The following is a 26,083-nucleotide window of genomic DNA, read 5'->3' on the forward strand; positions in this document are numbered from 1 at the left end:
CCTGGTGGTGACGTGATCGGAGCTGATGGAGCTTCATGATTAGAAGAAGAGGAGGGGGTGGGTTGCGTGGCCCAGCGCAAAGTTAGGCGTCGGAGGTATGCAGCTTTAGCACACTCGCGTTGTGTAGCAAGTAGAAAGGGGCAAGTGGGGTCGAGGGAGGTGTGGGTGTTTACTTTGCAATGAACGCAACAGGGCTGGGCACACACATGAGCAGCAGGGTCAGCGGGTAGAGGAGCAGCACAGCGATGGCACATAGCCGGAAGTCTGCTCTGGGCATTGGTGGGCGCGGTGTCCAAGAGCGAGACAACGGGTGCAGGTGGGAGGCTTAGGCTTATGGGGATGGCACTGGAAGGCAGCGCGTTTAAAATACACAGAGTGGGAGGTGACGGTTCCAGAGAAAGTGATGAGCACCGACTGAGTGGTGCCCGTCATGCGAGCAGCAAGAATATCAATTTTGAATGATTCGATATCATGCATGAGGTCATCAGGGGGGAAGTAGCCACCGACATTATGGATGACGCCGAGGCATGAGATCGGAAGATTAAGGGCATATGCTTTGATGGTGATAATCTTACCGTGAAGCTGAAGATGCCTGATAGAAAGTAGCAGGTGGGCAGTTAGAGAGGAATGAACTTTTAAGAACACAAGGCTTTGGGCTGGCTTGGCCTGAATGGTGATCTCCGCACTGCTCTTGGCGGAGAGCTGTGCAGAGGAGATGACAGCGGCGAGTACGTCGTAGAGAGGTAGCTTGCGGGTGAGGGTACCAGGGGGAAGCTGGCTGGCAACTGTGATGAGCTCGGCGCGGGGTCGGGTTGCGGAGGCGGGCTTACGGCTGGCACCGATGGTGCTCCATCCGATTTCCGGGGATGGAGTGTCGTCTACCGGGGACGTCGTAAGATCCATGTCTGAGTCATCAGCCGGTGTCTCAATCTGCGACGCGGGTGCCGGGCTGCAGGTCTTGGTGTCGGCTGGACATGTGGCTGGAGTAGGTGTGGCGGCGGCTCTGCTGGCGGCGGCGAACGCAGCTGGCTACGACGCGTCTATGGCCCCGAAGCTCTTCGCGTCCCTCAGAGCGTGGAGTTGGCTAGCAGGGGACGCTGCGGCGACGATGAACGCGGCCGGCTGCGCCGCGGTGGTTGGAGCAGGCCGCACGGCTGCGGCATCGGAAGAAGCTGAGGCCGGAGAGGCATCGGTGGGTCTCGGCTGCAGGGGCTTGGTCAGACGCTGCATTGCGGAGGTACAGGCGCGGCGCCTTAAGGTTAGCGAGGCACCGCTCCGCTTGAGAGTTTGGGAGACGCTTGGAGGGCCAGCTTGGCAGCGGGCCGTGATGCCGATGATTTCCACTTGCTTCAAATGCCTTGCTGAAGCGATGGAGAGAAAACCCACGTGCACGCGAGGCCCTGGACTAGGCCAGGGGCAGGTGAAAACAGAGCACGATATCAACCAGCTCACCAGGGCGGCGCCACCTATTCGACCGGCCTGTAAGACTGGCATAGTTTATCAAATCCTCTGTCCTGTGGCATTAAATGTATCGTCCAGACTGGCCGCTGTATTAACGTGCTGCTCATGGAGCACGCTAATTCTTTAAAGAAGAAACTAACCTAGCGAAGCATTGTTCCAAATGCAAATGCACGCCGTTTTTTGGGGACACTGAAGCCTTTCATATTATCCGGAAAGATAAAGGATGCGTGAGTACGCCATTTGTAACATTATATCTTCGAGAAATGAATATGCTACATAGTGGATAGCAGTTATTCGGATGCACACGTGCTTTTATAGCGGTTTTACCTTCTACCAGCTCTAGGAGATGGTTGACATTGCGCATGTGCGCTGTTTTTTTCGTGTGTGTATATTATGACGTGCTTTTTCCTAATAAAAGTCAGGTGTAAGTTCAGCGCTGTGTGCGTGTCTTGACTCCTTCTTGGTTTGTGTGTGTTTGCGCTGTTGAACCATCATTATCAATCTACACCAACTAGCCCAATCTGCAGTTCTTCTACTGATGCCTCTGACCGCTCGCCTGCTTCTGAAATTGCCCAGTATGCCGAAGAATGCCGCCACCTAGCCCGATCCCTCGCGTGCCACAATCAACATCGTCAGAATGAACGCCGTGATTCAGGTCAACCCTGTACCCGCCCACCTACCGGCTCCCTTCTTTGGCTCTGGGTTCCTTCTGGTCCTCCTGGCCTGTCGTCCAAGATCCTCACCATATATCACGGCCCCTTCCGTGTTGTCTGTCATAGTTCCGCCGTGAAGTACTTTGTGGAACCGTTGACACCTTCCTCTGACCACGGCCGCCCTGGCCGTGAAACCGTTCACTTTATCTCCCTTAAGCCTTAACACGAACTCGTGATGTGTACCACACCGCGAGTCCCCAGGATGGCTCCTTCTTCGCCGGGGGCCATTATAATGACGAAGTGCCCGCGCGGCAGCGGGACTGCTCCCGGCGTGCGCGTGCTTCCGGTTGGTGCTGCTGGAACCGCTGACTGTCGGTGAGCGCCGTTCTGCGCTTTGTGCTTTGTGCCGTGCTGTGCTTTGTGTTGGAAAATTTCAGCGCACACAGAACAGGGACAAAGTAGAGAAGAAAACACCACAAGCGCTGACTCGCAACTAAGCGTATATTCATAAAAGTAGAAAATATATGCTCACAAGAAAAACAAAAAAACATCGAAACTTATGCAATCACGAAGGCGCGTCCAGATATGAAGATTCTCGTTCATGCAGGACAACAGATGGGTCACTAACACATGTAGGCTGGTTTTTATAGATATGATATGCTTCTGATGTCCGCATAAAGATCGGGGTTGGGGGAGCCGGAGTAGGTGGGAAGAGGACTAGGGGGCTCGGTGCAGAGGTAGCGGTTCTTGAGGACCGCCAGGAAGTAAGAATCGGAGAGTGGGGAGGAGTGAAGGAGGTGGGAGATATCCTTGCATTAGGAGGCTTTGTTATGCGTAGGCCGAGGTTCGTGCGGCGCTTGATTAGGCCGAGGTTCGGGCGGCGCTAATCAAGCTCTCCACCACGTAGGCCACGGGGCTGACCGCATCACTAACACGGCGCGCAGCGCACGGCAGCGCTCATCAAAGAAACATGTTTCACCATGTCTGGATCGCTGTGCAGGTCCTTTTCTTCGTGCTGCCGCCGTCAAGCTTCAGCCGACCTGATCCTCCTGGTTTCCCTGGGCATGCGCTTTGGATTCCTGGATCTTCAAACACATGGAAACAACTGCCTTGGTCACAGGATACCGCTCCTGTTATCACTGAAAATGGAACGTCGCATTGGCTTCATGGCTGTGTGACGTCGACGGAAAAGACTACAAGAGGCCCGGATTCTTTGCCTCACCTCAGAGGGCACGGTAGCGCTCATCAAAGCAACATGTTTCACCATGTCTGGATCACCGTGCAGATCCTTTTCTTCGTGCTGCCGTCGTCAAGCTTCAGCCGACCTGATCCTCCTGGTTTCCCTGGGCATGCGCTTTGGATTCCTGGATCTTCAAACACATGGAAACAACTGCCTTGGTCACAGGATACTGCTCCTGTTATCACTGAAAATGGAACGTCGCATTGGCTTCACGGCTGTGTGACGTCGACGGAAAAGACTACAAAATTCCAGTCATTTTTCTTAAAAGATACGCACAGCTGATAGGCAAATTTCTTGATATATTTGATAAGTCTTTAAAATCTGGTAAAGTACCGACTGATTGGCTCCTGGCTCGTGTTGTTCAGGTTTTCAACAAATGTAGCCCGGCAGAAATTGGTAACTACCGGCCTATTTCACTTACATGTATTTCTTGTAAGATGCTCGAGCACTTTATTGTGAAATATGTCAATACCTTCTTAGATACTAACAAGATCCTAAATAAAGTGAAACATGGGTTCAGGCACGGCTTTTCCACCAACACGCAATTAATAGCAACCATCAACGAAATCGCTAAAGTTCTCGACATGAATGGCCAGGTATAGACATAATATTTTTGGACTTCTCCAAAGCATTTGATAGGGTGCCTCATAATAAATCAATCCTGAAGTTGAAAACAATTGGTATACCTTCCCAAATAATCAATTGGGTTATACCGTACTTGAGTAACAGAAAACAATATGTAGACACAGACGGCTCTTGTTCTGCAATTTATATGTCTACTCGGGATGCCCCAAGGATCTGTAATAGGACCAGTCTTATTTAATATTTATATTAATAATTTGGTGGACTCTGTCAGGACAACTGTATCAGTTAAACTGTTTGCAGACAACTGCGTCATTTTTAAAACCATAAATTGTGTTACGAATCAACTCGAGCTGAAAGCAAATCTAAAATTACCAGCAGAATGGTGCGATAAATGGGATATGATGATTAACGTTGAAAATACTGTGCATATGTGTGTTACTAGTAAAAGAAAAAAACTGGAATTTTCTTATAACATGGACGTCAATATGATGAAACAAGTAGTGCAATATAAGTATTTAGGCGCTACAATTACAAACAGGCTTAAATGGATGGCGCACATCAATAACATATGCTCTTCAGAAGGGTTGAAATGCGGGCCAGTTGGTACATTGTAAACTGAGAAAAAACCAGTCACACAAGACGACGGACAAGAAGAGAGTACACACCACAACGACTGGACTAACAACTGAAGTTCATTGGAAAATACATGGTCCGAGCAAGGCCAGGAGAGCATGCGCAACAGCATGATCACTAATCACTGCGCAAAAGAGACAAAGACAAAGACAAGAAATCTAAACTATCGTGGACGATCTAAAAAAGCAAATTCTTTTTCAAGTAGGCGCACCGAAGTTGTGCTTATACAATCAGAGCCTAACAAACCGATATGATATCAGTTGTTAGTCCAGTCGTTGTGGTGTGTACTCTCTTCTTGTCCGTCGTCTTGTGTGACTGGTTTTTTCTCAGTTTACAATATGCTCTTCAGCTCGTAAAAAATTAGGCTTCTTAAAACACAAATTAGGAAGATCATCAAGTGAACTGCGAAGCAGGGGGTACAAAGCTCTAGTAAGACCTTCGTTGGAGTACGTCAGTATTGTGTGGGACCCTTACACAACTGTAGATATAGAAAAAATTGAAAAAATTCAGAGGCTAGCCGCGCGCCTTATATATAACCGCAATAAACGCCGGGACTCTCCATCTGCTATGCTGCATGAAGCTAAGCTTGAAAGCTTAAGAGAGCGAAGAAAAACGGCTCGAATTTAATTTCTTGGTCGTTTGTATTTTTCAAAGCTAGGCATAGAATACCAGGATTACATAACTAAACAGACTTCTAAGAAATCTCGTCATAAGCATAAACACTACTTTGAACCCACTTTTGCCCGCACGAATGCCTATAAGTATTCATTTTTTCTGAATACGATTAATGATTATAATGCACTCCCTCATGATTCTCCTTAGCTTGCCTCCCCTGAGTAATTTCAACCGTCGGTTGACGCTTCCTGTGACTCGCTATGTTGTTGACACTGCGTGTTGCTTCTTTCCTCCTGTGCCTATCTAGCGTCATATAAGTGTTGGTCATCTTTTCAGTGCTTGTTTCGCCGTTATGTATGTTTTTTCTTTTCCTTTTTTTAAGGTCGAAGTTTTCTACTTTAGTTCCTTGTACTGTGCCTCTCCTGCTTGGACCATATTTGGTCCGCAGTATGTGATAAATACATAAAGAACTTCGAAACCTAGATAGCCCCTCCATCGAAGCACTTACTAAGCTTATCAATACTCATTGGCAAGCTGGCACTTCCCTCCTCGTGGACCCATGCACTTGTCTCTTTCATCCCCAAACCCGGCAAACCTATCGCACTAGAACACCTCCGCCCCATCTCTCTCACCTCCTGTCTCGGCAAGCTATTCCAGCATGTCACCCTGGCCCACCTACAGACTTATCTGGATGACCCCGACATGTTTCAGGACTCCGTGTTCGGCGTTCGTCCCACTTGTCCACCCAGGATGTCATGCTCCAACTTTCCGAGGATGTCCTACACCCCTCCCACCACAAACGCACTAGAGCTGGACCTTACCAAAGCATTCGACAATGTACATCACACTCGCATTCTGGACTCTCTCCCCTCCCTCCATGTCGGACGCGGTGTCCATGATTAAATCACCGCTTCCCTCACCTACTGCACAGCCGAAATCTCATACGGCCCAATTTCTTCTCATTCATTCTCCCTTGGCAACAATGCTACCTCCCAAGGTTCTGTCTTGTTCCAGCTTCTTTTCAACAAAACCGTCTTCCCTCTGGCACGTGCTCTGCGCAGTATTCCGTCTCTGTCTCATGCTTTCTACGCCGATGACATCACCCTCTGGGTGACCACCGGCAATCTTGGTGATATAGAGACCACTCTCCAGGCGTACGTGGACGCGGTGGCGACTCACGCCTGGGCTATCGGGTTGAGCTTCTCCCCGTTGTTCCTTCTGCCTCAGGGGGTGGCCCATATGTCGCCTTCCCCTCTCACCGTCTACCTGGACGGCACACACTTTCCTCTTGTCTCTACCTTCTGCATCCTTGGACTATTTCTTCAGTTTAATGGCAAGCACACCACCCTGATCACTCGACTCACAAACACTGTACACCAGACCATCCACCTTATGCGCCGCATTGCCAACCGCCACCACGGCATGCGCGAACAGGATCTCCGCCACTTGGTCCAGGCCTTTGTTCTAAGCCGCTTCATCTATTCTCTTCCTTTCTCGCACCGAGGAAGGCAAAGTCAACAGCCTCATTCGCCAGTCGTATAAGCCGGCTCTGTCCCTTCCCACGTCTACCTCGACGGCTCGGCAATTGTCCATGGGCGTCCACAACTCTCTTACGCAGGTGACGGAGGCCCATCGTACTGCCCAGCTCCCCCGTCTCTACTGCTCCCGCCCGGGTCGCGCACTTCTCTCCATCCATAAGCTCTACCCTCTTATCCCCCTTCCCACCTCACTGCCCATCCCTCCCCAAGTCTCCTCCATCCTAACCGTTGATCCTCTCCCTAAGAATATGCATCATGAACACCATCCCTCCCGCAGAGGCGCGCGAGCCTCCGCGGTCTGGCGTGAGTGCGGTCGGAAACCTGCTGTTGCTTATGTGGATGCCGCGCCGTACAGCCGCTACCCATCCCATGCCCTTGCAGTCACTGACAGCTCTATCCAACCCACTGTTACTGCCTCAGTCTGCACTTCGACCTCTGTAGACGCCACGGAGGCAGCTATTGCCCTTCGCATCATGCGGTTCTCCGCGGAATACATTTTCATTGACTGCGGTCTCCAACTACGTGGTTGGACGGGTTGCACCCCCGGCCATCGGCATCTTACATTCGCGCACCGTCCCCTCTCGCCCCATCCAAATCATGTGGGTGCCAGGTCACACGGCCCATCCTGGTAAGAAAAAAATGCACGGAAGTGCACGGGCCTGTCGACTGTCACCAACTGGGCTGCTGTCAATGCAGCGTGAGGACAGAAGGTTTCGTTTGGTTTATTGGGGTTTAACGTCCCAAAGCGACTCAGGCTATGAGGGACGCCGTAGTGAAGGGCACCGGAAATTTTGACCGCGTGGGTTTCTTTAACGTGCACTGACATCGCACAGTACACGGACCTCTAGAATTTCGCCTCCATGGAAATTCGGCCGCCGGGGCCGGGATCGAACCCGCGTATTTCGGGTCAGCAGCCGAACGCCGTAACCACTGAGCCAACGCGGAGGGGCGTGAGGACAGAAGGGAGTTGATAGAAATAGATGCATAAAATTAAATGAGGACAGAAGGGAGTTGATAGAAATAGATGCATAAGAATAAATAAATGAATGAAATCTTTATTAAAAAGGGGGGGGGGGGTTAACCAGCCATTGTGGAATTAGGGGAGGTGTGGGTGTGAGTGCAGAAGCAACTTCTACTGCGTCCTTTTCGTAACATCAGAGCTGCGCGTCGCATGACAGTCGACCTCTCCGGCACTACTAGAAGCAGGCCGCTCTCACTACCGTACGTCGCGATTGCATGTTAAGGCGGAAGCCTTTAATGTCTCATCGTTGTAAGCAGCAGTTGTCGACAGAAAATGTCACGCTTTTCAATTGGTGGAAACGGTCGTGACGTCACAGTGCGCGAATTTCAAACGGGGCCAATTGCACTTTGGCTAGTAACCATGCAACCAATTAAAGGGATCGTATTAGTGATGCTCCAAGTAAGTGGGACTGAGCTTAGTTAATTGCTTAATTACCCAATTAGCCTAATTAGCTTTACTAGTCAGGCCACATAAAAACTCTGCCTCTCCCGTAACCGAGAGTAGAGTAAGCATGAAATGTTTACGGGCCTAATGTCATCTCGGTGGACACCCGAACCGCAGCGTCAAGGAAGGGAGGAACGCCACCACCCGTTCAGCGCGATGCCTTGCCATTTGAACGCAAGGTTTTTTGAGGAAAGGAAATGGCGCAGTAATTCTCTGCCATCTCGGTGGACACCCGAACCACACCGTAATGGAAAGGAGGAACGCCACCACCCGTTCGGCGCGATGCCTTGCCCTTTGAACGCAGCGCGTCTCCCCCGGGCCCGTGTGCGGCTTTGCTTCGATGCGCGAAGCCCCTAAGAGATCACGTATGACAACGAAGTGTATCGTGGCATTTATGTGCTTTTTGCACGCGTTATTAGAAATCGGAAGTTATAATTCCGTGCATTATCAAACGCACAGCTACTGATATCTTGCTAAACATTGAGAAGGCGCTGGCAGCAGTTATTTTTGTGACTCCTTTGGAGACCAACCGGCGCTTGCATGCCGGTCGCGTAGGAGGGCTTAGAGAGTCTCGTTAAATCTCGTTAAGTCTCGTACGGTGCCCGGATGTTCTCGTTTCAGAGCCCGGATGAGTGGATTTCAGCGCCCGGATGACTGGAATTCAGTGCCCGGATGACTGGAATTCAGTGCCCGGATGAGTGGATTTCAGTGCCCGGATGAGTGGATTTCAGTGCCTGGATGATGGCTCGCGGTCTCGGCGTGACGTCACCACACTGCCGACAACGGGGGCTAAAAGCATTTCATGCTTAATTGCTGGCATTGCGTTCTTCTGCAATAGAACTAAGCTATATTTTATGCGAAGCATACTACTTTAGCTACCACTTCAGCCCTTCACCGTGGTTATGCGCCTCCAAATCACGTGATACATGACGTCACACCACGTGACACGATGACGTCACGACAGTGGAGAAACGGGGGCCCACCTCGCGCTGTCGCTGTGGTTGTGCGCCTCCAAATTACGCGACACGATGATGCCACACCACGTGACACGATGACGTCACGACAGTGGAGACACGGGGGCCCACCTCGCGCCGTCGCTGTGGTTGTGCGCCTCCAAATTACGCGAAACGATGATGCCACACCACGTGACACGATGACGTCACGACAGATCGCCGTCACGCTCTGGGAGAGGGAGAACCATGCCATCGCACAGACGCCGGAATGTCCTCGAGCGGCATTCCCGCGCATTTCGAACGCGCGTTCACACTCGGTGTAGGTGAAACGCTCGCTCCACCGGGCAGGCGGACGCGGCTTCCGTGGCAATCCAGGCGCTCACCCAACGCGCGTCTCGGGATTAGTCGGCATTCCGCTGTAGCCATGCCATTGTCTTCCCCCACGACGAAGGCTTCTAGTGGTTGTATTAAAATGACCAAGTATTCAACCAAGGAAAGCCATGTATTACCAAGCCTAGCCATCAATATGCTTCGCATCTGACTAGGCTTAACCTTAGCTAAGCCTCAGCAATTTTTATTCTTTAAAGTTGCATTCCCCCAAATCAGTGAGCCATAATCAAGCTTCGAATGGATTAAAGGTTTGTAAAGAAGTCACACCTGCGGTAAGTCAGGACGTTCCACGTCCGCCGCTTATGAACGTGGGTGGCGCTGATGAACACTCTCAAGGTTAGGTTACATGTAAACATAAATACCCCCGAAAGCAGAAGATTTGACAGCCGTCGCCGTAGCTCAGAGGTAGAGCACCGGACGCGTAATTCGGAGGTCGTGGTTTCGGATCCCACCGGCGGCATATGGTTGTTTTTTCTTCTGCTTTCTAATCAATTAGCATTAAGCGATAACATATTCAGTAATATTCTAAATTTATCAACACCACAAATAAAATAAATAATTAAAAAAAATCCCCTGTGCCCATTGGTTTCTGTGGCTGTTGGCTTCTGTCATATTTATAACGAGCCCCTCATTCCCCTTCCCTTATTTGCTTAATTGCTTAGCGAGGGCCTCGGTTCTGGCAGCCTTGACGCCATAGGAAGCATAAGAGGGTTCTCACGCAGCTTCCACCCTCTTCGTTCGATGACGTTCTACGTCACACCTGCGGTAAGTCAGGACGTTCCACGTCCGCCGCTTATGAACGTGGGTGGCGCTGATGAACACTCTCAAGGTTAGGTTACATGTAAACATAAATACCCCCGAAAGCAGAAGATTTGACAGCCGTCGCCGTAGCTCAGAGGTAGAGCACCGGACGCGTAATTCGGAGGTCGGGTTCGGATCCCACCGGCGGCATATGGTTGTTTTTTCTTCTGCTTTTCTAATCAATTAGCATTAAGCGATAACATATTCAGTAATATTCTAAATTTATCAACACCACAAATAAAATAAATAATTAAAAAAAAATCCCCTGTGCCCCTTGGTTTCTGTGGCTGCTGGCTTCTGTCATTTTTTTACTCCAGTTGGAAACGAATGAGGGCCCCTGTTTAAAATGCCAACAGCTTTTTGCACTCTTGCGCAAGAGTTGTTGACATCTTCGTTCCAAGTCACGTGACCTGACAAGGTCACCTCAAGTGTTTTCACACTTTCATTGCAAGTTAACTAAATGATCCTAATCTGATAGTATTCGTCTTCGTGACGCAAGTCCGTTGAGTTCTGAGAAGAACGCATTTTGTTTTTGCTTCGTTGATTAGCAGGTTGCTTCTTTGAGACCATTCTTGAAGCGTATTGCAAAGGGAGCTAGCTATGTTGCTTCGACAAGCACACATGACAAATCTGGGCCTGCAACATACACAGTGCAGTTATCGGCGTAGATTACAAATTGACATCTGAGGATTGTTTGAACAACATCATTTAGGTAGTACGAAAACAGTATGGGGCCTAGGATACTGCCTTGTGGAACGCCAGATTTTATTTGTCGAGGGCTTGATTTACTTCCGTTAATTGCTGCAGTTTGGGTTCGTGAGTGAAGGTAAGACTTTAGAAGCTGGAGCGAAAGTCCTTAGATACCATATCTTTCTAACTTTTTGAGCAATAATTCGTGGTTAAAGGGGTCTAAAGCTTTGCTGATGTCTAGGTAAATACCAAGCGTCATTAATTTTGTTTTAAAGTTACCTAGTATTATGTCTTTCCGAATTAATAAGGTGGTTTCTGTAGAGCGATTTTGTCTGAAACCATGCTGACTATCCGTTATTAAATTATATTTGGGAGCGAAACCATCCATTTAGACATTAATTATCTTCTCCAGTGCTTTAGAAAAAATTGCCAGTATAGAGACTGGATGATAATTACTTCATTTTTCCTATCTAACCCTTTGTGCATAACTGTCACCTTCGCGACCTTCATGCCCTGCGGGAAAACGCCTGTTGACGATGCAGTATTGAAAATATGGGTCAATACAGGTGTAATAAGATTCACTACATGTTTAACTGGTCTGATTTCGATGCCATCCGCATCTTTACTGCGGCTGTTCTTGAGGCTCTGCATACGCGTTATTACTTCTGAGGTACAAGTGGGCTGTAAAAATAATGTACTCGAATGCATTGGGATGAATGTGGGGGCGTCATCATCGTCACTGCCGGCTCCTATATCAGTGAAAAAGCTCTTGAAGTGGTCTGCGAGCTGTTTCTCCTTGAGAACCGCACCGTTTATTGTCAGGTTGTGAATGCGGCGGCGCTCATTTTTCGTACTTAACTCACTGTTTTTTCTTTTCCACAAGATGTCGCTTCGTTGTAGACAGGCTTCATAAAATGCACGATAGTAACAGTCAAAAGCTTTATATTCTTATCATTTACTCCTGTCTCTAGATTGGAAAGAACATCGATAAAGTGCATTTTTCTTGTAAAGGAGAAGACGATCAGCGCCCGCAGTGCAAGCGCCAACGCCTAGCCCGAGACGAGAGCGCCGACTGTTCGAGCCTACACGTGCGATTTTGCTGCTAGGCCTGATCGCCCCGGTCAAGAGCCTTTTCCTAGTAAAGCCCTTTACATTCTTTTTAATTTCCTTAAGAAGGTCCTTTGTGATCATTGGGCTGCGTGCTCGTTTTGTTTGTTCGTGTATCTTTGACAAAAAAGTTCAAAATTCTCCCGAATTTGTTATCGGAATTTTTAGCGACCGTAAGCTGAAAGATATCGCTCCAATCAATCCGGAGCAGTTTCTTTCTGAAACTTCCTAATGTGACGACAGTTATGAATAGTGAACCAAGTAGAATTATTCCGAACAAGTTCGAGTGAGTTAGCTTTGCAGAGTTCGGGTCCCATACAGAGGAAGCGTTGAAGCTTAGTGTGGACTAGTGTTTTGTAAATGAACAATTTTAATGATACTGGGGCTGAAGAAAAATACTTCGCAGACATCCGAGCATTCGATTAGCTTTGGACATTATATGCATAATATTTTCACGTAATGGTGACTGCAGTCCGGCGAGCAGGAAAACAGCGAGAGGGGATTCTGAATGAAACTCTTTATTTGGGCTGACTTGCGCCCGCGAAGAACTGACTCAGCGACGGCGCAGCAACAGGCGAGCTCGGCGTTCACCAAACAGAATGCCCGCCCCTCTCGGCGATGCTGCATTCTCCATAGTTTTTTTCCAGCGGTCCGGCATATGCATCAGCTCAAGCGTAGCACCTGTTTTGAGCAGTATATATTTAAGCGCAGTAGACAGGGCACTGTAAAAAGAACTCAAGGATTGCACCTATAGCATTCTTAATTACCTGGATGACTATCTTATGGCACTACCAACGGAAGCAAGCCCCGAAGTGGTCAATGACATCATGAAGGATTTTCAAGCACGGCGCCTGGACTAAGGTTTACTTATGAAATGCCTTCTGAAGACCGCCTGCAATTTTTGGAATTGAACTTCAAGTTTCAAAGGAACCATGTATGTTGGCGTTACGCACCATGAACGGAAAAGCCACTTCTTGATTTTGATACAAATCATTGCAAGCTGGTCAAGAACGGGATCGCCATGGCGTGCCTTGGACCGGCAATTAAGAAGTCATGCTGCATGAAGTTGGTTCCAGCTTTGACACACAATGGTCTCGTTGCAGAGCAGCAGGTTTTCCGGAAGAGGTGCTAGTGTCAACGTGCAACAGGCTACTCTTGAGAATGAAAACAAAGAAAGAAAAAGTAGCTGAAAATGACACTGGAAGTAAGAGCAAAGGGGTGGTGGTCCCATATGGGCATCGGCTATCTCACAGATGGAAGAAGATAGCGGCGAAGTTTGGGGGCAAGGTCCTGTTTTCAGCGCCTAATAAGCTGAGCAAGGTTCCGGCGCCAGTGAAACGCAAGAAAAAAACGTTAACGCCACAGAAGGGTGCGGAGTCCGTCATGGCACTCAATTTGTGCAGTGCCGAGTTGGAGTCGTCTACAGGATTCCGTTCTCGTGTGGCCATTTCTACGTGGGCCAAACAGGCAGGTGCCTCAACGAACGCCTTTTGGAACACGCTAATTCTTTGCGAGGCTCCGGTTCGTCAAAACTGGCTACACATTGCAAATCCTACCTATGCACTCCGTACTTTGACAACACTGTTGTGCTGTATCGCCATAAAGGGCAACTAGTACAGGGAGTAGTAGAGGCGTATCATATCTGCACAGTAGTTGAGTCTGTGTGAGCAGCACTTCGATGGCCTTGTCTAAGCGCGAGATATACCTGTTGGAAAAGCGTGGGAGCCTGTAGGTGCTTACTTTTCGCCAATGGTTATTTCCCTTCTTTTTATGTTAGTAGTTTGCGATGACGACATGAGGTTGTGACGCAGCGATTAGAGATTATTTATATGTGGTTTTCTGATTAAAACAGTAAGTTGTAAGTCAGCGCGTGTTCGTGTCTCTCTTTTTCTTGGTCCTTTGTTTTAGTTGCGCTGTTGCGTTCTTTAAAGATGCAATACCAACTCGCCCACTATGCTATGTTGCTACAAATGGTACGCAGTTGTCCTGTGACGAACATCAGCATAGCCTGCATAGCATAGCAAAAGATGACTTTTAGTCATGTTGCTGGGTATGCTGCTCCCATCTTCACTGAAGATGAAGATGTTCCGGTGGTCGTTTGAATCTATGGCCAGTGATGCTGTCGCAGCCCATGGTGCTGCCTTTTCCGAAAAGAGCGCAGTTGAGAAAGGCCGGTAGTAGCAAAAAACGCCGTTTGGTTTGCTGGGGCTAAATATGCTGGCGGTATCGTGAACGGTTGTGGAGGTAAATTCTTCAAGGCAGGCCGGCGCCTGAATAAGCGACTCAGCGAGCACTACAGAAATGTTAGAGATGAGGGTCCAGACAATTTGGGTTGTCACTGCGATGGTCACAAGTTCGAGGAGTGTTTAGTGTTACAAAAAAAAGGGATCAAGAAAGGAGGGAGATAATTGAAGCTTCGACAGTGGAAAAAGAGGGATTGGAAAGTTGTGTTAATGATCCTTCGGTGTCATTATCAAGAAAAGACTTAGCTTTCTTAGATTCAAGGCAGTGGGCGGTGGTGCCAAACGTGCTCACAAATTGTTGCTTTTTTCTCATTCCTTGAAACATCATGAACTTGACAAGATATTATTTGCTAGACATCAATACCTGTACCTTACGTGATCTTTATAAGGTTGTCGTCGCGAAATAAAGATCGTTCAGTGGAAGTTTAGCGCTTATGTTGTGCCCCTTCAATTTCGTGCGCTATGGATCCTCATGTTACCGACATTGTCTACGCGCGCGGAAATCAGTAGTATAGGAGGGACGCTTCACGCCTTCAAGTTCCTACAGCACTCGAATTGTGACTCCAGATGGTGAAAGCAGGAGTTTATTATTGACTGTTATACCTGAGGGTGTTTGGAGCCATGCGGATCAGTCAGCTGTGAGGTATGTGCCTGCTTTGTGGGACGTATCGTATTCAGCACTTAAGTGTCCCTTGCAGCGATGATGTTGAGGTAGGGCATCCGCCGCGAGTGCAAGAGAACCGGGGTTCGAGTCCCGGTGCCGCGCAGTTCTTCACGTGGTTAAAAAAATCTTCTCGTGTCGCTGGGATTGCATAGCCAGGCCTGATCGGCGGCCTGATCTCGGTGACCAGAACCGACAGCGCACACCCTCCCAAGAGCAGGATTTGGCCTCCCTGGTGCAGTACTTGGCTGCAACCTTCTATAAACAAACCAATTAACCCGCAGCCCTCAGTCCCCAGCAGATGCAGCGCAACCGCCTAAGGCGGCGGTCAGACGTGTGACGCAGCGGAGGGCGCTAAGAACCTCTGGCTCCTGACAGGCTGCCATTGGAAACCGAACTTGGCAACCTTTGACGCCATAACCTTACCCAGTGAGGCTAGCCTATCAGTGCTGTTAGAACTAGAGGGTATTAAAGGTGCAGTGAAGAGGAATCTGAACTCGTCTTTTTGCCGCGGGAACTCAATCTACACGTTCCGAGCATTCTTAGAAACTTCGATTTACTGCCCTGTGTGGCCGATTTCCCAAATCGAATTAACGTCCAGCTCTCGCCTTTTTTTTTTTAATTCTCCCCCGTACGGTGGGCGCAGTCGACCAACGAGTGGAGTGCCTTTCACCCAGTCCCGTGGCGGCTTGCCGCTCTGCCATCTGCCGAGTAATACGTAGCAGTGCGTAGAAGCAAATAGTCCGCGAGTATTTTTATTTCTGCGGGCTTATTTTGCGGCTATGTTATCTGCGAATGAAAGTATTTATTCACGGAAACCTAAAAAACAAAATAAAGCGAAAGCAAAGCCTCCACGGAGCTGGCTGAAAGGCACTCCACGCGTTGGTCGACTCCGCCCACCATACAGGGGAAAATTCGAAAAAAAAAGGCGGGATGCGGACGTTAATTCGATTTAATTAGGAAAATCGGCCATACAGGGCCATAAATTGAAGTTTCTAAGAATGCTCAGAACGTGTAGATTGAGTTCCCGCGGCAAAAAGACGAGTTCAGATTCTTCTTCAGTGCACCTTTAAATCTGAGGTATTAGGGCATAGTGAGGTTAGGACAGATCAGGCGTGTACAATGCTAAGGTGCTGGCACGTACTGTGCTATCGTGGATTAGCGTAAAGACGAGAACTATGTGTGGTATTCCTAATCAAACAGGATATACCTGGCAACATAAGTCCGCTCTATATTATTAACGAGAGGATGGCAGTTGTCGTAATTAGGCTTAATTAGAGGTGCCTACGCGCCTACATCAAGCCATGATGACCAGAACGTTGAAATCCTGTTTGAAGACGTGGAACCGACTATGAAGAAAGTAAAATCACAATACACTATACTAATCAGCGACCGCAATACGAATGTAGGAAAAGCAGGCTGGAGACAAGGCGGTAGGTTACTATGGCAAAGGTTCAGGGAATATCAGGGGAGAGTTAACGCTAAAGCTTGCAAATAGAAATAATTTACGAATAATGAATACCTTTTTCCACAAACGAGGAAACAGGAAGTCAACGTGGAAGAGCCCCAGCTGTGAGACTGAAAATGAAATAGACTTCATACTCTGCGCTCACCCTGACATCAAAGAGGATATGGAGGCCGCTGGAAAAGTCCGCTGTAGCAATCACATAATCGCAATGTCTCGCATTAGCTTAGGTTTGAACAGGGAACGCAGGAAAGCAGTGAAACGGGAACCCATTAGCCAGTTAGCTGTAAGAGGGAAAGAAGAGGAATGCAGAGTTTCATTGAAGAACGGATATTGCGCTTTCATTTGAAGAAGGCGACCGTAATGTTGAAACAATGAACAGCAATCTCGCGGCTATCGTTACAGAGTGCGATGTAGAAGTAGGTGGTAGGATGGTTCCACTTGATAGCGGCAAGCTATCTCGGGAGAGGAAAGATCTGATTAAGAAATGCCAAAGCAGGAGGGCGCCCAACTCTACAGCCAAAATAGAAGTTTCAGAGCTAGAGTTTCAGAGAAGAACAGAAGTAGCCTAAAAGCAGCCAAGAGGAAACTAGGCTTATGTAAATACCAAATGTATGCGTTAAGAAACAAAAAGGGTGAAGTCATAAACAATATGAATAAGATAGTTAAAATACCCGAAGAATTCAAAACAAAGATATGCTGCTAATTGAAATCTGATAGTTAATGAGAGAGGCAGTAGCGCACAGTAATGAGACATCCTACCAGTAACGAAGGATGAAGTAAAGAAAGCCTTAGGAGCAGTGCAAAGGGGTAAAGGAGCTAGTGAGGATAAGGTAAGAGCAGATTGGTTGAGACGGAGGTGAAATTAGGCTATAAAAACTAGCCATCCTGTATAAGCAATGCCTTTTGACCTCAGGCGTCCCAGAAGCCTGGAAGAACGCTATCCTAATTAAAAAGAAAGGAGACGTCAAGGGCTTGAACAATTACAGACCGATAAGCTTACTGTTCATTGCCTACAAGGTATTTACAAAGGTAATAGCTCATAGTCAGGAGAACCTTAGACTTCAAACAACCAAATGGCTAGGCAAGCTTTCGTAAAGAATGCTCGACAATAGACCATATTCACACTACAATCAGGTGATAAAGAAATGCGCAGAATATAACCAACCTCTATATACAGCCTTCATTGATTGCGAGAGAGCATTTGACTCAGTGGAATGCTCATCTGTTATGCAGGCATTGCGGAATTGGAGTGTAGAACGCTGTCATGTGAAAATATTCAAAGATCTCTGTAACGAACGCTCAAAAGTATCTTCTGGCGGGCTAGTTGGTCTGAATCGTTCATAATTAAAACTGCGCGAACAAAAACAAGGACACGAGCAAGAACACAGCAACTGCGCTTGTGTGTGTTGCTGTGTTCTTGCTCGTGTCCTTGTTTTTGTTCGCGCAGTTTTAATTATGAATAACGAACGCACAGCAGCCATAGTCCTCCATAAAGTCATCAATGAAATTTCAATTAGGAAAGGTGTCAGGCAGGGAGACACGATCTCGCCAATGCTATTCACCGCCTGTTTACAGCAGGCATTCCGAGGCCTGAATTTGGAACAGTTCGAGATAAGACCGAATGGAGAATACCTAAGTAATATGCGATTTGCTGGTGGCATTGCCTCGCAAAGTCCCTCCGGACATGAACAGCAAAGCATGACGAATGAGTTAGACAGGTAGAGCAGAACGGTGGGGATAAAAAGTAACCTAAGTAATGTTGAACAGTTTAGCAAGGGAACGGCAGTTCGCAGTTGGTAGCGAGGTTCTAGAACTAGTAAGGGAATATGTATACTTAGGGTAGGTAGTGACAGCTGATCCGGATCATGAGAGGGAAATAAGTCGAAGAATAAGAATGGGGTTGAGAGCATAATGGAGGTTCTCTCAGATAATGAATGACAGTTTACCAATAACCTTCAAGAGAAAAGCCTACAACAGCTGTGTCTTACCGGTACCGGCCTATGGGGCAGAAACGTGGAGGCTACCAACGAGGGTTCAGCTTAAGTTAAGGACCACGGAGCGAGCTATGGAAAGAAAAATAATAGGTGTAACGTTAAGAGATCGGAAGAGGGCGGAGTGGGTGGGGGAACAAACGCTGGTTAATGACATCTTAGTCGAAATCAAGAGGGAGAAATGGGCTTGGGCAGGGCATGTAATTCGAAGGCAAGATAACGGCTGGTCCTTAAGGCTAAGTGAGTGGATTCTAAGAGAAGGCAAGCGTAGTAGGGGGCGGCAGAAAGTTAGGTGGGCGGATAGGATTCTGGATGATTCTGAAGATGATATTGTTGCACTAACGGAAACTTGGTTGCACCCTGACGTAGCGGATAACGAAATTTTCCCCAGTAAAATAACTATAACGTATATCGCTATGATCGCTCCGGTAGAAAAGGTGGTGGTGTCCTTATCGCCATAAAAAAAAGGATTGAATTCATTCCTCATTAACACCGGCTCTTCACTTGAAATAGTCTGGGCTGCTTGTACTTTGGTATCGGTGAAGGTACTGGTTGGTGTTTGCTACCGTCCGCCTGATTCAGATCATTCATTCGTTTCTAAACTCCATAGCTGTATTACTTCAGCTATTAAAATATGACCAACCGAACTCATTTACCTATGTAGGTAAGGCTGCAAGACAAGGTTATTTGATAAACTATGTCAGTCTTACAGGGAACATATCTTGTTTCATGATTGATGTTGCAAGCATTTCTTCTGCGCCCACCATGCCTTCTTTGAACCGTCGCTCTCACTCTTTCTAGTTTGTTAGGAGCTGAAAACAGAACTTTTATCCCATGCATGCTCCCCACTTTCTTAGTCTGGCCCCACATAGGCCAGACTGGCCGCTGTATGAACGTGCGGCTCATAGAGCACGCTAATTCTTTAAAGAAAGAAACAAACCTAGCGAAGCATTGTTTCACATGGAAATGCACGCTGTTTTTTGGTGACACTGATGTGTTGTTTTATCATTCTGACAAGCGCACTAGAGAAATTGCTGAAGCCTTTCATATTATCCGGAAAGATAAAGGGTGTTTGAGTGGGCCATCTGTGACATTAGGTGTTAGAGAAATGAATATGCTACACATTGGGTAGCGGTTCTGCGGATACGCACGTGCTTTTAAAGCGGTTTTACCTTTCTTAGTACAACGAGATTGTTGACATTGCGCATGTGCGCTGTATTTTGTGAGTGTTGTTTTCGTGTGTGTATATTATGACATGCTTCTTCCTAATAAGAAATCAGTTGTAAGTTCAGCGCTGTGTTTGTCTTGTCTCCTTCTTGGTCTCTGTGTGTTTGCGCTGTTAAACCACCACTATTAATCTACACCAACTAGCCCAATCTGCAGTTCTACAAATTACTAGTACCAACTTGTCCAGTTATCCACCCGTCTTAAGTAGAACAATTTTCGTTTGCCACTACGTTTGTGCCCTTTAGGTGAGTACCTTAAAGACACAGCTTTTAGGCAGATTTATTTTGAGGGGTTTTTCGAAACTGTCGTTCGTGACCTGAGCGAACCGTCGAAAGGCCCTCCACCGCATTCTTATTCTGTTATTTCATTCTCATTTCCGGTCATTCTGACCCCACATTAAATACCCGCTAGTTACTCTAAGCGCACTGCTAAACTAGACCTTGTGGAGGAGATTACAGCGTTAAATGTTGCGAAGTTCAGTTTCCAAAGGTGGCCTGTCCGGAGCCAGATTCTTCTGCATCAGAGGTTTTGCTGCTTCTTTTCTCAATCACTCTGCATACACAAGAGAGTCAGGGCTGAGGATTAATGATGCATTCGTGTGGCAGGTGGCAGTCGATTACGACACCAGGCGCACCGAACCAAGTTCTGTTCAAGGGTTGCGTTGTCTGCTTTGGTCGCCGCCGGGATCAAGCCGGACCCAAGGCTTGGGCTCTCTCTGATCGCATCGGTACTGTGAATGTTTTTATTCAATCCAGAATTTCGCGTCATCGAGATTCAAAACGCAGTTCTGTTGCACGCAAGGCGGATGCTCTTCGTCTACGTCATTTACGAACACTTTAATTCATACATTTATTTTTCATACTACGTAATAATTTATTCTACACTACATATTTGTTTTATACATTAGCATTGGAATCCCCATTTGCGGAAGTAGCCTGAGGTGTTCTCCTGCGTGCGAAGCCTTGGGAGAGAAGGGGAAAGTGGTGCAGGGGAAAGGCTGCATGAATCTGACAGGGGGAAGGGCGAGCCAGCGGGGAGAGTGGCGACGGGCGTGTAAAACGGCCATTGATGCCCAGGATTGCGCCCCAAGCAAACTTAAGGGGAGCACACAATGAAATCCCATTCATTGTCTAAAACTCTTTCCATTTTATTTTGTGAGGAACCCGCAAAGGTTCACCCGTCTCTGGAGTCCTCTTCTACCGGCGGGCTGAATGATTTCGTTGATTGATTTTCAATGTCAATGATGGATTTTGACTGCTAACAGTTCACATGTCATAATTACCTTAGTGCTGGTGAATGCGCAAATCCATTAAATTCGTCAGTCATTAAAATATCACTTCGTTATATCATTTGTACTTGCACCTAGTACCGTGATGCACATTCAAAAATTTTCGTCAGGTGCGCGCTGGCCTTTAAAGTGCAGCCGCAATATAGCGGACGTTGCACGTTAAAAGTTCGCGTCGAAAACTTGATACGCAAGGTTGCTGTCATAGCCTGAGTATCAGTCGTGAGAGGCTGTTGTGCAGCGCCCGAGCAATAAACTGAGGGGTGAAGGAAGCAAAGAAAATTTTAGTTCTTACGCGCATACAAATAGCATCTTCACGTACCGATCCAGGCGAGTCTGCTCTCGTCTGTGCTGCCTGACGGCCCTACCACGCCGATCTTGCCAAAGAGTGCGGAAGGCGAAGGAGTTGTTCTTAAATAGCGTGTAGAAAAGAGCTTTTTGGTAACTGCCAGTTCATCTGGACGATAAAACTTCACTACCTCTGCTTATCTATCAAGTTCACTACAATTGATCCTGGCTTCATTGCCGTATGAATAGAGTGCTCATTGACTGCGCGGATTATGCAAAGAACTGGCTCTGCAGCTGTGTACAATCAAGTCCACTTTCCCCTTTTCTTCATTCCCTTTCTTTCAATCCCTTCTTTTAAAACATTTCCTTTCTTTCAAGAGGCGGAGCTTAGTGAATACAATAAAACTTGGGTTAGGCCTAGTTGGAACATGATGTTGTGAAGGTGTAGGTTGCGCAAGTGTGTGTCTTTCTTCGTGGTTCGTCCCGTTGTTGCGCAACCTACACCCTAGTGAATACCTATCGCATAAGTGCTGCCACATTGCATTAAGTATATCCTAAATGCATACAATCCTTTTTATTGTCATAATAAAGGATTTTTAGCGCAACGACACAACACAAGAAAGACGAAAACACGGGCGCTTACTCCAACTGTTTAATCAAGCGTCAGCATACGAAATATATAGCCCTCTCAGCGCGTGCGCACGCGTACAAGGCACCCAGATACACCATGCATCAATCTTATCACAGTACGTGCGACAAAAATTTTTGCTCGGCTTGATATAGAAAAACGGAAGTGTCACTAACACAGCTCAGACCCGCATTTTTTTATATGAAAGGATTCCAGAATTTCACGAGCCGTCTGATGTTTACCTCTGCCCAAAATCCTCACCTTGCAGAACCGTGGTTTGCAATTGTTGCAAGCCCTACAGTGCTCAACAAGTCGCTGGCCTTCATTATTTTCAAAAATTCAGGGGGCACTTTGACTGTCTAAAGTGCGTAGAGGCGAAAGCGTTTTACGCACCACTTTCACTGCTTCTGTGTTACTGGTGGCGTCACATGTAATTGGGTACTAATTACTAAGTGATGACAAGTCATTAATTAATGGTTAATTACTGATTAATGCCTGAATACTAATTAACTGCTAATTAATGACGCTTAAGCTTAGCCTTTAGGAGTGTAACGCGACAGCATGTTGTAGCGCTGCCAGGGAGTCCACGGAACGCCACCACCCGTTCGGCGCGATGCCTTGCCGTTTCAACGCGACGGTTTTTGAGCAAAGGAAATGGCGCAGTAATTTTCTGTCATCTCGGTGGACACCTGAACCGCACCGTAGAGGAAGGGAGGAAGTGGGAGTGAAAGAAGAAAGACAAAGATGGCCCGTAATGAAGAAAATGAAAATTGTATTTGAGGAAAGGAGATTACGCAGTAACTGTCTCACATATCTCGGTGGACACCCGTCAAAATTCAGGGGGTGGGGGGTGCACTTTTTTGACCTAAAGTGCGGTCACTGATGTGTGGCTAAGATGTTAAGCTTCGCCTCTAAGAGTGGAACGCGACAGCGTCTTGCAACGCTGCCAGGGAGTCCATAGAACGCCATCGCCCATTCGGTTCTACGCCTCGCTCGTCGGTAAATTGGTTTTTGAGGAAAGGAAATGTATTTCCCTCTCATATCTCGGTGGACAGCTAAACCTCGCAGGAAGGGAAGGGAGGAGGATGGCAGTGAGCGAAGACACCGTATTCACTAGACGCGCATTTGTTCATTCCAAACCATCGAGCTGGCATGGCGGAGTGCTTCCTTTTATTTCTACCTTGGGGATCACATTGTTTAATTTGTAAACAACCAGAAACAATAGACCACGTTTTTTTGCACTGATGGGAGGGGGTATACTTTTGGGACATCTTGCAACGGACTTTAAAAAAGGAATTTCCGCTCGACGCTCATGGTATTCGGTACTTGCCTGTAGAGAGTGAGGATGGGACACCATTCGACCTCATTATGCTAATGGGCCTCCATTGTATTTGGCGCTCCAGAATGGCAGGATATCATTGCGATCCTGATGCACGGCCAGCACGGATCTATTTTCGGGAGTGCATGCATAAGTATATTGAAGTTCAGAAACTTGCTCTTGAAGCTCCCGAGTGGCTCGAAAGAGTCGAGCCTTTGGTGACGCTTAAGGAGTTTTAATATGATGAAGCCACGCACCCCCGGGCGGATAGTGTTGTTAATTATTGCTCATTGCGCTCTGTAAGTGTATTTGTGTACTGTGGTTCTTGCCGAAGTCAGGCAATAAATAAATAAAAAAAAGCTGGCATGGCGGAGTGGATAGCATGCTCGTCTCGCACTCCGAAGACCGGTGTTCGATTACTGAGCTCGACCAATTTCTCACTCGGTTTTATTTATTTATATGGCCTGACTAGAAAAGTTAATTAGGCTAATTAAGTAACTAAGCAATTAACTGAGCTCAGACCCACTTACTTGGAGCATCACTATATGATCCCTTCAATTGGTTGCATGGTTACTAGCCAAAGTACAATTGGCCCCGTTTGAAATTAGCGCACTGTGACGTCACGACCGTTTCGACCAACTGAAAAGCGTGACATTGCAGTCGACAACTGCTGCTTACAACGATGAGACGTTAAAGGCTTTCGCCTTAATATCTCTTGCGTGTTCCCTAAGTCGGTCATTCACGCACCGTCCCGTCTGTCCAATATAGGATTTTCCGCAGGATAACGGAATTTCGTAGACCACGTTAGTGGCACACTTCACAAAACGCTGGCCATGCCTCTTTTGGCAGCCGATCTTTTGGCTTTCGCAAGTTATGCGACGGCTGAGCTGCGCAAGCTTTGAGAATGCAGAGAATGCAACCGGTACTTTAAACCGGTTTGCCACCTTCATCAGGCCGTGAGCGGCTTTGTGGATGTAAGGTACCACTACTGGCCTCTCATTTCCCGCCGGTTCATTTCTGCAAGCGCCAGCCTTCATCTTCTTCAGCAGCGTTTCCGCCACAGGGAGCAGGACCGACTCAGGGAAGCCGGCTTCAAAAAGCCTGTCCAATTGATTATTAAAACTAGCTTGCATCTCATGCACGCACGATTTCCGGAGCGAGGACTCCAAGCAGAGAGTTGCGATCCTTTATTATGTCTGAAAACCAACTAGCTCAGCAGTTAACCCTCTTAAAGTATACTTTTTATTGTCTCTTGTTGTTTCCAATGACAAGCATAACGTTTATTAGGTCTAACTTACATTGGCTACAGTGTCGAACAGAAATGCAAGCCAGAACCGTACAGCGCCATTTACAACACTCATCTGGATGTTATTTTAGAGAATTTTCCCCTCTGACTTGCATTTCATACTGAGGGCACTGAAGGGCGTCACCTGATTGGGACCGCATTTCCTAGAAACAGCAGCCTGCGATCTTTATGACTTTCGTCTTATGCTTTCTTTAAAAACGCTCTCTGTTTAGCACTGAACGCGCATTATGCGCTAGCCAGCATTACACAAGAAAAATTGATATTTTAGGGCTTCTCAGTCTCGGCTTCATCGTATTTATGGAGCACAGTTCACATGTAAGACGCTCTGCACTTCGACATGCGCTGAAATATCAATGTACTGTGTTGCCTTCCACCTGTCAGAGGCAAACGACGTCCATGGTGCCGGAAGTGAAACTTCGCCCCTACTGAAAACCTCTGCTCTGTAAAAGTAACTACAGTGGTAGTTACTTTTAAACACACAAGAATGAAGTGATCAGAAGTGCGGTAGAGAATAAGCTATTGCTAAGAATGGTATTTATCCAAAGAAATGAACGAAGCGATTACGTGCGAACCCTGGCACAAACACGTGCGCAAACTTTTAATTGCAGAAGTGTCGCTCATCTGTCCATGGCAGACCTCATGGAAACTTCACCGCTCTTTGTTTCAAAACCCCAGTTGGTGTAGGGTTTTCGAAAACTGATATCCATGTTCGATCAGTAATATGGCCAACAGCGAAAGGAATCTGTTGATTACCTTATCTAGAATGAGATTTGCATCTATTGAATTTGTGGCATTCCGAACAAAAATGTTTGAGCTTTGCGTAGAGGTTACACGTTTCGTTTAAACTATGCACGGATGTTACTTGCTTATGTTACAAACGAGGACATCAACGGCACCCTAGAAAAGCATCTTGATGCCGCATGCGCCGAAGCAAAAGAACGGTATTTCGAGTCTAACTGGGGTAGGTAGGATACGCGTACTTGGGTGCCTAAATTTTGGGATTGGTTGAGAAAGGCGTTTGAATTCCGCAGAACAACAGGCGAGAACTCAAAGCTACATTTAGTGACAAGTAAAGGAATTCGGCGACCGCACTTACCCTTCGACGAGTCTCGCATCCTCGTGGCACTCTCAGCACACGGCGCAGCAGCTGCTTATCGGCTAAGCGCCGATAAGAGAGCGAGCGAGCTGATTCCTTTCTGACGCGTCCGATAGGCTCTCAAGTGGAGCGAGCACTTCGCAACGGTTGAAGTTGCCTCAATGACGGCATACCAGAAAACTGAAAAGCCACCAGCAGTCTCCGCGAAATGGTCCCCCGATGTAAACGTCTTTATGTAGACACGGCGGGGCATGGTGCATGAATTACACTTTATTCTAGAAGGCGAGCGGTTATATAGGCAAGCGGTTAGATAACAGGAGTGGGGGCGGCTTCTGTCCGGCTAGGCGCATGTGCATGACTGCATTATGTCACATCTCCCCTCCCTCTCGTTTTTTTATAGTCGAAACAAGCAGCGTTTTAGAACTCAGGCGCCGGGTATCT

The 26,083-nt window shown here is 47.4% G+C and overlaps 1 protein-coding gene across 7 annotated transcripts in view; it reads right to left on the reverse strand.

Moving 5' to 3' along the window:
• LOC149325704 (polyamine-transporting ATPase 13A3-like) overlaps positions 1-25,834 on the reverse strand; it is a 783,814-nt gene extending 757,980 nt beyond the window's left edge. Inside the window, exon 1 of one of the 7 annotated variants that reach the window (XM_089563633.1) lies at positions 25,643-25,834. The gene's annotated coding sequence lies outside the window, so the exon portion shown is untranslated. The remainder of the gene's footprint in view (positions 1-25,642) is intronic. The other 6 variants (XM_089563634.1, XM_089563628.1, XM_089563622.1 and 3 more) reach the window with 6 other exon arrangements.
• Between the last annotated feature and the right edge of the window lie 249 nt (positions 25,835-26,083).

The sequence above is a fragment of the Amblyomma mixtum genome, chromosome 10, assembly GCF_055824585.1.
Source record: "Amblyomma mixtum isolate Tamu chromosome 10, ASM5582458v1, whole genome shotgun sequence".
Lineage (NCBI taxonomy): Eukaryota > Metazoa > Arthropoda > Arachnida > Ixodida > Ixodidae > Amblyomma > Amblyomma mixtum.